The sequence below is a fragment of the Phacochoerus africanus genome, chromosome 1, assembly GCF_016906955.1.
Source record: "Phacochoerus africanus isolate WHEZ1 chromosome 1, ROS_Pafr_v1, whole genome shotgun sequence".
Taxonomy (NCBI): domain Eukaryota; kingdom Metazoa; phylum Chordata; class Mammalia; order Artiodactyla; family Suidae; genus Phacochoerus; species Phacochoerus africanus.
This window is the reverse complement of record NC_062544.1, coordinates 177,714,777-177,730,961: the sequence shown is the minus strand read 5'-3', so window position 1 is coordinate 177,730,961 and position 16,185 is coordinate 177,714,777. Positions and strand designations below refer to the sequence as shown.

At 37.0% G+C, this 16,185-nt stretch overlaps 1 protein-coding gene across 3 annotated transcripts in view; it reads left to right on the top strand.

The window, feature by feature from the left end:
• The first annotated feature begins 13,163 nt into the window (after positions 1-13,163).
• The window catches only part of VEPH1 (ventricular zone expressed PH domain containing 1), a 274,843-nt gene continuing 271,821 nt past the window's right edge, over positions 13,164-16,185 (top strand). Inside the window, exon 1 of one of the 3 annotated variants that reach the window (XM_047785422.1) lies at positions 13,164-13,324. The gene's annotated coding sequence lies outside the window, so the exon portion shown is untranslated. The other 2 variants (XM_047785439.1, XM_047785415.1) reach the window with 2 other exon arrangements.

Genomic DNA, 16,185 nt, shown 5'->3' with positions numbered 1-16,185 from the left:
ATGAGTGTTCATTTATTACCGTCTCTTAAATTGTATATATAGGGACTTTCTGTTGTGGCTCAGCAGGTTAAGGACCTGATGTTGTTTCTGTGAGGATGTAGGTTTGATCCCTGGCCTCATTCAGTGAGTTAAGGATCCATGTTAACACAAGATCCAATATTGCTGTGGCTGTGGTGTAGGCCGGCAGCTGCAGCTCCAATTCTCCCCCAGCCCAGGAATTTCCATATGCTGCAAGTGTGGCCTTAAAAAAAGAAAAGAAAAAATGCATATAAAAATATACCTCAATTTGTATATATTGCAGAGTTTGCAATTTAAAAAAAGAGAAGCTATGTAGCTAACATAACAAAAATTGTGAAGGTATGTATCCCCTGATTGACCAAAGTAAGTGTCATTCTGTGCCCGAGAGAAAAAAGTATGACTGCAGTATATGCACTGTCAAAAGCCCTATTAATTCTTTGGGGACACCAGGGTATACAAGAATATTTGGCACCTGACACATAATACATACTTAACACATTTGGTGAAAAGAAAGAAGAGCAAGAGGAAAAAAAAGTGAAGAAGTGGGTAGGGATGGAAAGAGGTTGGCCATCCTGGGCTTGTGAATAATTGATTCTACATAATAAAGAGAGTCCCTGTTGTTTGGAAAGAATTTACTCTTGTCTTGCCTTGCTGAGGGAGAGCTCTATTCTCTTGCAGAATTTAGCCCATTGTGTCTTCATGTTACTAATGTCTACACTGACAGCTATAGTACACCACTGAGACTTGCCTGTCAAACATTAACTGCTATGCTATGTTATTATAGATTTTTTTCTGATAGAGTAATCATTACTACTTATGCAGAATGACAGAAGCTGCCTGATAGTTTTTAATCTAATCCGAAAATATAAGAAATAGCCCAGCTATGTACGACTTAGTATGAACCCAAAGGGGTTTTTCTTGAAAAGTCAGGACAGGAAGGGAAGTATTAAGCACATAACTAAACTCTGACAGACTGTACCTTTTGCTTCAGTTTCATGAGAATTGGAGAAGTAGGTAAATAATCCAGTATGTTGATGCATGCTTAAGTCTGCTTTTTTAAAATTAATTTTTTAAGGTTGAATAAATACAAAATGATATTCATAAGGTATTTTAAAGTATCGAAATAACAAAACAAAAACTTGTGTACACACACCACACAGCTTTAAAAAATATGACATTAAAAAAACCTTAGAAACTCTTCCTGTATCTTATCCCTTTGACTTTCCATAACCCCATGGAAAGTAATGACTATTCTGAATTTTATTTACATCACCCCATGATTTTTGTTTACAGTGTTACATATTTATATAAATTCCTAAACACTAAATTCCTTATCTGCACACATATAAACTATATAAATACAATACTGCTACATTTTTTTCCATGACTATTTTTTTTTCATTCAGCACTCTGTTTTTGAGATTCATCCATGTTGATAATATACCTGCCTATCATTCATTCATCTCCATTAGTCTTTACAATCCTGTGGTATGAATATCACAAGTCAACATATTGATTTTGTCTTTTGATGGACATTTAAGCTGTTTCTAGTTTTTGGTTATTATGACACTATGATCTTTCTTGTTCATGTCTCCTGGTTCACATGTGCAAGTTTCTCTGGGACTAAAATACCCAGGGGTAGAATTGTTGGGTTATAGGGCACACACATCTGCAACTTTGCTAGATAATAATGGTTTTCTTCAGCAGTTCAGTAATTTGCACACCCACAGGCATTGATTGAAAGTTCCCATTACCTCATATCTTCTCCTATCATTTTTGCCACTCTTATGGGTCAGTATTCATCAAATCTTCTGAGGTGCCCACTTATACTTTCAAGTAACCACAGATGTGATTCAGTCAGTATGCAAACCATACACTTAGATCTACGCCCACAATTTGAAGTTAGAGCCCCATGTTGAATTTGAAGTTAGAGCCACAGTCTCATTTGGTCATTTATCAAAAAGCAGGGCTTAAAATGGAGAATTACTCTGTTGTTTTCTCAATAAAGTGCTGATTGACAACTATGAGGGAAAAAATCATTATGTTAGTGGTAGAAATGAAATATTGTATTTGGCACTGTTGGGAAATCACCCAAGTTTTGTGGGTTTCTGACTTCATAACTACAAGATATTTGGATCAAAGTATACTTACTTTAGGTGACATATGAATTCATAATCCAAGGAAAAAAGCCTCATAAAAATAACTTAACATTAAATATATCTTGCAAAAGAACCATTTAACTTGGCAAAATATTAATGAAATAAAACACATGGGTTAGATTTCCCTCATAATACACATAGGAATAAAATGTGCTCAACAAAATATGCTTTGGCTTTTTCCAAACTAGAAACATCTGAATATAACCTAAGAGATTTCCTTAAACCATAGCATGTTTCTGGCTTTGTCCACCACTTAATTAAGTGTTGTTTTAATAATGAAGCACATTAGGGATGGGGGTTATATCCAGCCTACAAACCATTCTTTATGAGGTAGTAAAGATAAAGACAGTGGTACCAACATAAAAAATATTTAATTTCATGGTCTTACCTTCTTAGCATATGTTTCATATCAGCCTTAGTAGTTCTTTTCTGAAATTCCCTTTAGTTAAGAAAGTCAGCCATTGTTTCATCATTGAAAATTTAGGTTGAAATCTATTATGCTGGCTTGAAGATAAAGGAGCTAGGTAAGATGTTTCCCTGGCAACTGTAATGCCATTGCTTATAAAGAACTAAGTTGTTTATGCTAGTAAAGCATAATTGGAGTTCAGACATTTTTCAAGGCAAGTTGTTGCTTTATTCAGCATCCACAAAATGTGAACTCTTGAACCATTAAAACTAAGATTATAGGAAATAGTATTAAAGTTATAAGAAATAGTTTTTAAAAATCCATAAATGTAATTTTAGTATAATCTCTGCATGTGTAGACTCATTTTCTAAACTGTGAAGAAACATTTTTTTGGGGGGGCCATGCCTGTAGCATGTGGAAGTTCCTGGGAAAGGGCTCAAACCCATGCCACAGCAACAACCCAAGCTGCTGCAGTGATAATACCAGATCCTTAACCCACTGCACCAAAAGGGAATTCCAAAAAACACATTTTAGAGATAAAAATTTAACTGTTTTAGGAGTTGCCATCATGGCTCAGCAGTAACAAACTAAACTGGTATCCACGAGGACGTGGGTTTGATACCTGGCCCTGTTCAGTGGGTTAAGGATCTAGTGTTGCTGTGAGCTGCAGTGTAGGTCACAGACGTGGCTTGGATCTGGTGTTGCTCTGGGTGTGACATAGGCCAGCAGCTGCAGCTCTGATCCCACCCCAGAGCCTGGGAACTTCCACATGCCACAGGTGTGGCCCTAAAAATCAAACAAACAAAACCAAGAAAAAAAAACAACAACAAAACCCCCAAAATGTAACTGTTTTAGGTCTCCACTTTCAATGTAGTCTAAGTAAGTCTGATCAATTCATCTGATGATAAGAGTAAAATATAGACAAAATAATTTTTTAGGTGTTTGGGAAAAAAAAATGTGTTCCAAGGCTTTGAAAAGACAAAAAGATAAGTCTCAGTGAGCCAAGATGTGGAGGAGGATTGAAGACCAAGGAGGTGAATCCAGCTTTGGGTGCCATTTTTACTTGATGGGCTCTGCTGATTCAAAAAAACCCTGAAAGTCTAAGAGGCAGAGAATAAGAATTACTTTTCACAGCTTCACAGAAAAAGGAGAATAAGTCTTTAAGAGTCTAGGATCTATCAAGAAGGAAGGGAGACTTGTAGAAACTTCTGTAGAAATTCTGAATGGCTGAACCCTAGGGACAAGGTAAAATAGAAATAGAGGAGATGAAGTTTCAACTTTTCTCAATACTTAAAATTGGTGAGAGTAATGCTAATGCATGCTCTTCCTAAAAAGACATCCTTAATTTCAAGTTACTTTTAAAATCAGTTTTTAAAATATGATGTACATTCACACACAAACACTCACATAAATAACCAAGCATATAAAAAGACAACAGTATATAAAGAAAAACAAGAATGGAAAAAAAAAAAAAAAACAGCTAACAAATGGACTCACTGGATTTTCTAGATACTGGATTTATTAGGCACAGACTTTAAGATAATTTTGCTTACTATATTCATAGAGAAAAAAGTAAACAACTAAAAATTTGTCAGGGAATTCAAATCAACATGTAAAAAAAAGCAAATGAAAATCTAGAAACAACAAAATAATAATTGAAATAAAAAATGTAGTGAATGGGACAGTATATTAGACACAGCTGAAGAGAAAATAAACCGAAAGATCAGAAGAAAATATCCAGAATGAAGAACAGAAAGTAAAAGGATGGAAATAAGAAGTGAAATTAAGACACAAAAAAGTACCATAAAGAGTCTATCATACATGTAATTAAAGACCCAGAAGGAAAAGAAGGAGAGGGAATTGGATAAGAGTAACATTTGTACAGACAGGGGCTGAAAAATTCAAAAATAACCTCTAACCACAAATTCAAGAAACCCTATGAATCCTAAGTGTAGGGTAAATTAAAAGAAATCCACACCTAAGCACATCATACTGTCATTGCTGAAATAATAAAGTCTTGCAGAGATATACACACACTCATTATATATATATACATATATATATTATATATATATGTATAACATAATATACACCTATACATGTTATATTCTCTAAGGAAGTACTAAAAAACAGTAAAAGAGTATATAGTTTCCAAGCTTACTGAGGAGAAAAAAAGGAATAAAAAATGCCCAATCAGAAGTTCCAGTTGTGGCGCCGCAGAAATGAATCCGACTAGGAACCATGAGGTTGCAGGTTCGATCCCTGGCCTTACTCAGCAGGTCAAGGATCCAGCATTGCTGTGGCTGTGGTGTAGGCCGGTGGCTCTGGTGTAGGCCAGCAGCTATAGATAGCTCTGATTAGACCCCTAGCCTGGGAACCTCCATATGCTGCAGGTGCAGCCCTAAAAAAAAAAGAGTATCTATAGACAACCTTTTAAAACTAATTAAAGGATTCCAACGAGGTTGTTGATACAAAATTAATATACAAATATCTTTAAGGTTTCCTCCCACTAGGAATAATAAAATAGAAAATGTAATTTAAAGAAGAATCACAAAACATACAACCATAGCTAAATGATAAATTACCTAGGAACAAATCCTATAAATAAGTGCATGAACTTTATTTAAAAATATGTAACTGTTGGAATTCCTGCTGTGGAGCAGTGAGTCAAGAATCCAACTGCAGCAGCGGAGGAGGTGCAGATTCAATCCTTGGCCTCGTGTTGCTGTAGCTGAGGCTCAGATTCAATCCCTGGCTCAGGAACTTCCTCAGTTTGTGGGTGCAGCCATTAAAAAACAAGTAATTGTTTATCGAGTAACAGAAAAGAGAACTTGAGTTAAGTGGAACCTTGCTCATGAATTAAATAAATTAACATTGAAAGGATATCAATACTTTCCAAATAGTCTAAAAAATTCTTTACAATCCACATAATTTTAATTACAGTTCTAATCAAGATGTCAAATTTATTTCTATGAAAAAATATTAACTGAGTCTAAAATTTAATGTGGTCAAAGAATTGTAAAGGTAAAAGAATTGCAAAGACAATTTCAAAAAGAAGCACAAAGAAGAGGTACTCTTTCCACACAAAGACATATGCAAGATGTATTAAAGACATGCAAGATGTATTAAAGACATGCAAGACATACTAAAGACATATGCGAGACCTATTAAAAAGTTAAGATCATCGAAACAGTGTAGTATTGGCACAGAGGAAAACAAATAGACCAATAGAACATAATACTACTACTGAAGTAGACCCAAACATCTACGTAAACCTGGATTATAACAGAGTTGGTATCATAAATCAATGAGTAAAGACCAGACTATTCCCCCCCAAAATGTGATGATATACACACATATATACACTAATAAAACCAGATTCCTACCTCATGTTATAAACAAAAAATAAATTCTGCCATAAAACCTAAATATGAAAAATATCTATATATTTTAGAAAAGAAATATATAAGAATTATATTTCTTTACGAACTCAGAGTAGGGAAGAATTTCTGAAATAAGACATTAAAAATATGACCCATAAAAGGAAAGATGAATTTTTTAAAAAAATCAAAGTTTCTATTTAATCTACTACTCTTTTTTTTTTAGAAATGAAGAAAGATTGAAATTATCCAAATGCCTATTATTAATTGTTATGGCATTTCCATACAGTAGAATAATATTCAGCTGTAAAAGGAATCAATTAGCTCTCTGCATGATGATTTGGAAAGAGTACCAAGATACATTGATAAATGATTGAAGCAATATGCAGAAATGAGTGTATATGGCAAACAATTATGTAAAATTGGAGGAAATATATATTTGTGTTTGAATTAAGAAACTTTCAGACTATATGTTTCTGGTAGCAAAAAGTTGAGAAAGAACTAAGTAAATGGAGAACAAGGGTGTGAAGATATCTTTTCACTATATACCTTTCAATATATTTAGTTAAAATTTTTTGAACCATGTAAATGTATTACATTTTTGAATTTTAAAATAAAAAAAAAACTTTTTATAGCAGACTCCCCCAACAAAATAAAGGAGAAGCATAAGTCAAATATAATTGCAACAAATATAGCAGATAAAACCTTAGTATTTACAAAATGTTAAATTTTTTTTCCAAATTAGTAAGGAAAAGACACTCCATACATAGCCATGAAAGTAATAGGTATCTGAATAGACATTTAACAGAAGAGGAATTACAAATATATTCAGAATTTATCCATTGATTGATTGGCTTTTTTGCTGTTGGGTTGTATAAGTTGTTTATATATTCTAGAGATTAAGCCCTTGTCGGTTGCATCATTTGATTCTGTAAGTTGTCTTTTTGTTTTCTTTTTGGTTTCCTTTGCTGTGCAAAAGCTTGTCAGTTTGATTAGGTCCCATGGGTTTATTTTTGCTCTAATTTCTATTGCTTTGGGAGACTGACCTGAGAAAACATTCATGATGTTGATGTCAGAGAGTGTTTTGCCTATGTTTTCTTCTAGGAGCCAATCAATCAATGGAAAAATGGGCAAAAGATCTGAATAGACATTTTTCCAAAGAAGATATACAGATGGCCAGAAAACACATGAAAAAATGCTCAACATCGCTGATTATAAGAGAAATGCAAATCAAAACTACCATGAGATACCACCTCACACCAGTCAGAATGGCCATCATTAATAAATCCACAAATAGCAAGTGCTGGAGGGGGTGTGGAGAAAAGGGAACCCTCCTGCACTGTTGGTGGGAATGTAAACTGGTACAGCCACTATGGAGAACAGTTTGGAGATACCTTAGAAATCTATACATAGAACTTCCATATGACCCCGCAATCCCACTCTTGGGCATATATCCGGACAAAACTCTACTTCAAAGAGACACGTGCACCCACATGTTCATAGCAGCACTATTCACAATAGCCAGGACATGGAAACAACCCAAATGTCCATCGACAGATGATTGGATTCGGAAGAGGTGGTATATATACACAATGGAATACTACTCAGCCATAAAAAAATGACATAATGCCATTTGCAGCAACATGGACGGAACTAGGGAATCTCATACTGAGTGAAATGAGCCAGAAAGACAAAGACAAATACCATATGATATCACTTATAACTGGAATCTAATATCCAGCACAAATGAACATCTCCATAAAAAAGAAAATCATGGACTTGGAGAAGAGACTTGTGGCTGCCTGATGGGAGGGGGAGGGAGTGGGAGGGATCGGGAGCTTGGGCTTATCAGACACAACTTAGAATAGATTTACAAGGAGATCCTGCTGAGTAGCATTGAGAACTTTGTCTAGATACTCATGTTGCAACAGAACAAAGGGTGGGGGAAAAAAATGTAATTGTAATGTATACATGTAAGGGTAACTTGATCCCCATGCTGTACAGTGGGAAAAAAAATAACAAAATAAAGAAAAAATAAAATAAACAAATATATTCAGAATTTAAACTGTTTAATGTCACTTATCAAAATAAGGCAAATTAATTTAAAATGATACCATTTCCATCCAACAGATCAAATTGAAGAGTCTTTGTTGAGTATTGTCAGATATGTGACAGTCTCCCTTCTTGTGGAAATATTGGTTGGTACTGCCATTTTGGAGGTATAATTTGCAGAAGTTTAGTAAAATTAAAAAATATGCATTCCCTGCAACCTAGAAATTTCACTTCTTGTGTGTATCTTAGACAAATTTCTGCACCAGAACACACTTACAAGGATGTCCCTTTTGGGTATATTTAACAAACAGGTAGCACTTATTATATTCCACACATTGTTCTAAAGCACTTTAAAATTATTACCTCAGCTATTCTACATAATAACTGTAGAAGATACATGAATTAATACCCTTGCATTACAGATACAAATAAAGCCTGAAATACACAAAAAAAGTCAAGATTGTTGCCCAAAGTCATGAGGATAGTAAATGGGGACCAAGGCAGCCTGGCCCAACTGTGTTCTTTCCGTCCTACCTCCACATTGTCTCAGTAAAATCCTGCCCACCACTTACAATTTCATCAATAGAGGAATGGGTAAATAGAATGTGGTATATTTGTAGGATGAAATGCTATCAGCCACTAAAGGGTATAGCTATATATTTATACATACAGTTTTTAAATAAATAAATATAGGGCTATTCTGGTTATCTTTTTTTTTTCTTTTTTTCTGGAATGGGCTTTGACCATTTTTGTTCTTCAAGGAATTTGTTCATTTCATCTAAGTTGTCAAATTTATTGACATAAAATTTCCATAATATTCCTTATTCTCCTTTCAACATCTCTATAGAATTTGTAGTGATGTCAACTCTTTTATTCCTGATATTGGTAATTTGTATCTTCTCTCTGTTTTTCCATCAGCCTGGTTAGAGTTCTTTGAGTAAAAGGGTATGACTCGTCCTCTTTACCAGTACTAGGAAATTAAAAAAAATTTTTTTTTACCAACTTAACAGGAAAATAATTATATCTCAGCCAAATGGATTTATTTGCTATTAATCTCTTTGTTTCTACATCAGAATTCTTTTCAATTATAGAACTATTATTTTGTTGATGCCTTTATTTTTTTTTCTTTTCTTTTTGCCATTTCTATGGCCGCTCCTGTGGCATATGGAAGTTCCCAGGCTAGGGATTGAATTGGAGCTGTAGCCGCCGACGGCCTATGCCAGAGCCACAGCAACGCGGGATCCGAGCCCTGTCTGCAACCTACACCACAGCTCATGGCAATGCCAGATCCTTAACCCACTGAGCAAGGGCAGGGATCAAACCCGCAGCCTCATGGTTCCTAGTCAGATTCGTTAACCACTGAGCCACGATGGGAACTCCTGTTGATACCTTTATAAAGGAAGCCTTTATTTACAAAAATATTTACTGAATTCCACCTCTGTGCCACATAGTAGGCTAGAGCTAGATTTCCTCAGATGAATTGAAACCTGGTCCCTGGCCATAAGGGTTTGTCAGCTAGTGGGAAAGAATGAGAACAATATGGTAGCCTTCTGTACAAGTGCCCTGTGGGAAAAAAAGAAGATGAGGTCAGCTCTACTTAGCATGGGTATCTTTACAGAGAGAAAGAGGTAAGAATCTTGGTGAAAGGATGAGCTGGGGCTTTATAAACAAGGTAGAGAGGCTTGTAGGTGCAAGGCACAGGAGCAAAATGGAAAATGATGGGTGGATCAATAGCCCATATTTTTAGTTACAAGCAAAGGGAGCAATTTTTGGTTGATTAAACAGAAATGGATGTTTATTAAAAATCCATACTGGGAGTTCATAGAATGCTGGGAGGATTGGAGGATCAAAACCATACTGGACAGCTCTCCTACTTCTCCAGCACTGGGAGCTTGAGAAACTACCACCATCCTAGCCCCACAGGTGCCAGTGTGGAGCCAGGACTGTGACCTTGCAACAGCTCCTGCCCATGAAAGATGGATGTTTCTGCTACCAAACTCAATGACAAAGGGGGTTCTACACAGTAATTCTTCATTACGTTGTTTACTTCTAAGTTATAGTCTTGCATGAAGAGCCTGATTAAGCTTAAATTGCCTTCACTTATTTACTCAAAGTTTATTCAACAACCCAGGTCCATACTATGTGCCAGATACCATGTAGGGAATCAATTGAACAAAGTTCTTTCCCTAAAGAAGTTTAAAGTTTCAGAGGGGTGATGTGTGAGAAGTTTAACTTAAAAAAAGGAAATAAGTAAATATATAGTATGTCAGGTGATAGTGAATGCTATGGATGAAAGTTTAAAAATAAAGCAGGGACTGAGGCAGAGAGTGTCACTGATTTATAGACAGAGATCTGGAAAGCATGCTAACATGATGTGTGGACAAACATATAAAGGAAGTGAAGGAGCCAGTCATATGGGCCTCTGGGGCTAGGGTTTCCCAGGTAGAGGAAACAGCAAACACAAATGCCCTCTGGTGGGAATATATCTACTGTGTCCAAAAACAGCAAGGAAACTCTGCATAGCTCCAGGATGACTGGAGCAGACAGAACGAAAAGCAAGAGTAATGCAGGCGAAGCTGAAGACAAGGAGGAAGAAGGGGAAGCTCTATCATATAGGGCTTTGCTGATCATCAAAAGGACCTTGGCTCTGAGTCAGGGTGAGATTCAGAGCCATTCCAATGCAGAGTATTAAACAGAAGGGAGTCAGTGCTGACTACTTGCATTTTCAGAGGATTATCTGAATGTTCTATTAAAACCAGTGCCATTTGTATCAACGGGGATGGACCTAGAGATTATCAGACTAAGTGAAGGAAGTCAGATAAAGACAAATATTATATGATATCACTTATATGTGGAATCTTAAAAAAATGATGCAAACGAACTTATTTACAGCACAGAAATCAGCTCACTGACATAGAAAGTGAATTTATGATTACCAAAAGGGAAAGGGGAGGGGGGATAAATTAGGAGTTTGAGATTAAAATATATACAATACTATATATAAAATACATAATTAACAGGAACCTACTGTATAGCACAGAGAACTGTAGGTTTGATAAGGCCCAACAGGCAGATAGGGTAGGAGTTGTAATCTTATTTGTATGTCATGAGCAGATCCATATCCTCTTCACTTGGGACAAAGTGGTGGGGCTGGTGGATCTTTACTGGTAACACTTTGTGAGGCCCCACATCTCTCCTTGATATGGTCAGGCTCCCATGAGCTTGGAGCATTTCCGATATCCAGCTTGGGCTTGAAGAACTCTCTGGGCAGGAAAGAGTGATCAAGAGGGTAGTCCTGTGAATGGTTCCATTCAGAAATAGAAGCAATGTCAGTGATTTCAGGTAAGAAAAATTATTTATAGAAAGTGAAATCATCCAGGAACTTTCAGTGTTTATATGTAGTTTACACATTTAAAGTTGTTTTAGAATTTATATATGTTCTGTACAGGAGGCATCTTAGTTTGATTTTGTGGTTAGAGAGAATATTCTTTATTTCAAGTTGTACAGGAACAGAGAGTGGGGAAAAAGAGCAATAATCTGTGAAACTAATTACCCAAAGGAATTTATGAAAATTATGCATGGATGGATGGATTCCATGATTAGGTTTATTGAGGTCAAACAGTACGTGGCTGGGAACCACCAAACAAGTCAAGGTGGTTAAAGTGGAAATCTTTAGGGGACTGAACATATAATTGGTTTAAAATAATTAATTTGGAATGTCTCAGTTTCAAGTACACTGAATGACCACATTCCTCATCAGCCTTTTCCGTCTCTACCTGTTGTCTGTAGAAGCCTGTGGTTGTCACTGAAGGTGCCCATTTGTCATAGCTGGTTGCTAATGAGACCCCTAGTTCACTTCCTTTGCAACAAGCTTCCCTGTGGGTGGGACCCAGAAGAGCCCACCCACAAACCTGGCTTTAGCTGATTCTGTCTGGTAAAACTTTTTCAATAGCAAATGCCAGAAAACCTAACCTAAAATCACTTAAATGATTAAGGAATTGGCTTATGTTGAGGGGTGGAGCTTGCCAGCCTCAAAGGCAGAGGTTTGAGGGGCTTATTCTGTTTCTTGGCAGCAAAATGGCAAAGAGCAACCAGACCTTGCCTGTCATCAAGTCCAACAGGCAAGACTCTGTGTCCTCAAAGCTAAACATTCGTCTTTATCTTGACTCTCATTGAGCTGGAAGGGATCACATACCTCCCCAAAACTGATCATTAAAGTTAGTGGAATGCAATTTATCTGATGGGCTAGATTCAACCTCAATACAAAGGACATCATTTCCAAGGGAAATTTGGGTATAGTTTTTATCAGAAATAGGATAAGTTGATGTTGGGCAGTAAACCCAGGAGAAAGTCCTTTTCACCCTATGAGATACCTTTTAATAGGTATGAAAATTGTGATTTATTTACATGGTAATGTGATTGCCAATGACATGGAAATATTGATATTTCCAGTTGTACACCTCACATTGTATTCTCCCCACCACACTACCCCACCACACTCACATACTTCATTTGACTGAAAGCCCTAGTTAGAAGAGGCTCAGAAACATTCTATTGCTTGGAATGTAGGCAAAACCTCAGATCAATAAGGGCAGAAAGCCCGTGACATACACATAAGGGGAGAAAAGTACCTCTAGATATAACAGTCCACTGGGTACCACCAATTAATTTATGCATTAGCGGTCTGAAGAGCATTCTTCTTAAAAGAGAGAGGGAGAGATATATAAGGAAATACAAGACTACTAGTAAGGGATCCCCAGTGTATTAGGCCTGAAAAGAGGAGTTCCATATTTGGATGGTAAGGGAAATTGAATTAGCAATTTGGATGTGTGCAAGAAGGAACAGTGCTGGCCTGGAAACATCCCTAGTGCTACTGGATGCTTCATTCAGTTGTTCATGGTTTCACTAGCAATACCAATAGCACAGGGACACTCTTTGTTCATTCAGACTAGTTATTTTTCTCCTCTTGTAATATTTTGCTCCTATCACATTTGGCTTAAACAATCTCATTCCACGACATTCCTCCCTCCATCCCTCCCCAAACCTTTTCACTGCTGCCTGACTGATAAAAGCCTCCACATCTGATATTAACCTAAAACTTCCTTGATTCCTTGAAGTGAGTTATTCATTAACAGATCCTAAATTACTGGTTGTTAGGCAGATCTTTTAATTCTTTCAGGCTACGGATCTGCTCAGAGAGCCTTCTGTAAATCTACTGTAGAAATAAGCAAAGCTTTGTGCCAATTGTCAGCACTAAGCAGAAATTTGAGAGAGGGAGGAGAAGTTACTCATTTGCTCGATTCAGCATGGTGAGTCCAGGGGAGGGAATCAAGTGTACCTCGGGCTTGACAAGCAGCGCAGGGAAGCACAGCTGCAGGACAGAACGGGGCCAGGGCGACTGGGCTGCTTCTGAGTATGGTTGTGGGTTCCAGCTGAGTTGCTCTAAAGATCGAGCATTTTGCCATCTATTTCCTATGATGGCCAGAGTTTCCTGTGCTAAAAGGTATGGCTGTCTGTCTTCTTTCCTGTCCTTTTGTTCAGCAAAAACAAAAGCTAATTAAAGTAAATGTCTGAAGCTGCAGTGAGGCAAGGAGTGGGCTGCAGGAATGGGGCAGAAAAAACTTCCAGGGCTGGCTGATTACGCAGATAAAATGCATTTGGGAACTATGTGTCTAGCCATGTGTGCATGCTTTTCAGTTATTATGATTTAAAAAAAACCATCTCTCTGTGGGTTATTAAAACATGTCTCTAGCTCTCAGGAGCAGAAAACTATGCTTCTAGATTCATTTTTGTTTTACTCCGTAATAATCTAGGCTCATTTCTATCTCATACTTTTGTTTACCTCAAGAAACATTTTGCAACTAGCAAAGAAACTGGCCCTGCTTATGATATTCAAAGAAAGTTCAGTATCATCATTACAGTTACTGGGTTGGACAGTCACCATTGTTGTTTGTTTGTTGCTGTAATTGTTTTCCTTTGATTTCTGCTATCTTACAAATGATAATTGAATCCAGCCACTTTTTTTTGTTTTTTCAAATACATATTTAAATTGTTATAGTACCCAAACCCTAAACTCCATGACATTTATATATGTTTTCAATTTAAAGACTGGAAAAAGTACTTAGGGGATTATTTGAATTGGTCCTGTAGTTGTTTAATAAGTGAAATTTAAATAAGGATGCATTTAACATTGACTTTTCCTTGTAATTTGCAAGTTCAGTTATGTTTTCTGGAAAAACAAACACACAAAATTGGAATTTAAAAAATTGTGGTGAGATTTATATCAATCCCAGAGCAAATATGCCTGGCAAGGTCAAAATTTACAAATGAAAATAGATACACTATGAAATCATTGACAGATCACAAATTCTTGGTTTAGAAAGTTTGTTGGACTTGAAGATGTTTCCCTCATTCCTGAGGAAGAGAAGTGTTTCCTGTTTGTGTTCTAGTAAGTTGCAGTACGCGTTCAAAATTAAGTAGTTTTTTTGAGCTCTTAAGTCACCAAAGGTATTTTTTGTATGTACTTCTGATAACAAGCCTGCTACAGACTTAGATCGTATAAGTTCTAGCAGAAACACCAAGGGCTGGGTCCTTTAGCATCATTTGGAATAACCCAGTCTCAGCGGCTTTCAGTAGAAGTGAAGTGTAGCAACATGTCACAGCAGAGGAAGCCTAGAGACGCCCAGAGAACAATAGACATCTTGTGGGAAGGCCTGAAATGTATGCGGCTCATTCCCATGGGAACGCCTGTAGTTCTTTCACACTGTGTGAAAAAGATGCTCCTTGAAAAGAATCTTTAATCCTTTCTTTCAAGGGAAAAATCTGAGAACTTTATTGAAAGTTTCTAGAACCCAAATACGTCTATGTTAGTCAGTGGGCATTTTAAACACAGGTGAATAAAATGAGAATTTTAAGAGGCACGGCAGTGTTGTGCAAAGCATAATGTAAATAAATATTGCTATTCTAGAATTTTCTGACGTGAAGAAAACAGAGACTATTCTATCCTAGAGTTGGAAGCTAGAAGTTAATTTCTTCAGAATAAATTGGCTTCCTGATTTAATTACGTTTATTGAAATTCCCCCAAAGAGGTTCAGTTTTTTTCCACAGGTGGTATCCCAATGGTTGGGCAGTTAAATCCTCTGGTGTATTTTCATTTAGCAGAATCTACTGATGCATAATTGAGTAAACCAGTAATGTCTTATTAGTACCCATTCAGTGTAGGTCACCTTGAAAAGCCATAAAGAACTTCCCTCCAGTACCCTGGAGGAAGTATACACCCCTCCTCCCTAATAAACATGGGAGTGAGCACTATGCTTAAGTAGAAAAGTCAAATATTTGGATTACGTGGCCACAAAAAGTCTGAGATACACTGTATTTCAGTTCATTTCTGCTCTGTGAAAAAATTCATATTAGTGATGAGCCATGTTTGGGGTAGCATCACAGGAAAGCTGTCCCTCCAGGGAACAACACATGTCTGCCAAGAAATCAGTAGGGACACAACAAGATAGCGTGTAAACTACCCAGATTTAAGGTTGGGAAAGAGTACAACTAGGATATAAACATGACACAAATGGAAAGGACCGAGGCATTTTTAATGCTGTGAACTCAATGTTAGGCAGCAATACAATCATGTGTTAGCATTTAAAAGGTATGGCAATGAGACATATTAATGGAATGACCTGCAAGAATAATGATAACACTAAGAATATGATTGCTGTCACTCCTTGTGGGGTTGCTATATGCCAGGTCTGTGTTAAATGACTTACATAATCTCCTTAAACCTCCCAACAATCCATATCACCATCCTTAGGGTGAAAATAAGGACCCTGAGGCTCAGGGAATTTTATTAATCTGCCCAGGTTTACATTGCAGGGAACAGCAGAGCTGAGCCCAGATGTGTCCAGGCTCCCCCACTCTTACCACTCTGCTCTTCTTACTGGATTACCAGACTGTGTCCACTTCTGAACCCCAAGCTCCTTTAAAAATGCAAGAAATTAGAGTTCCCTTGTGGCACAGCAGGTTAAGAATCCAGCATTGTCACTGCCATGGCTTGGGCCACTGCTGTGGTGCAGGCCTCATCCCCGGCCCCGGGAACGTCCACCTGCTTCAGGTGTGGTCAAAAAGAAAGAAAGAAATTGATAAAAACTCATGGTAAGTACCATGAATAATG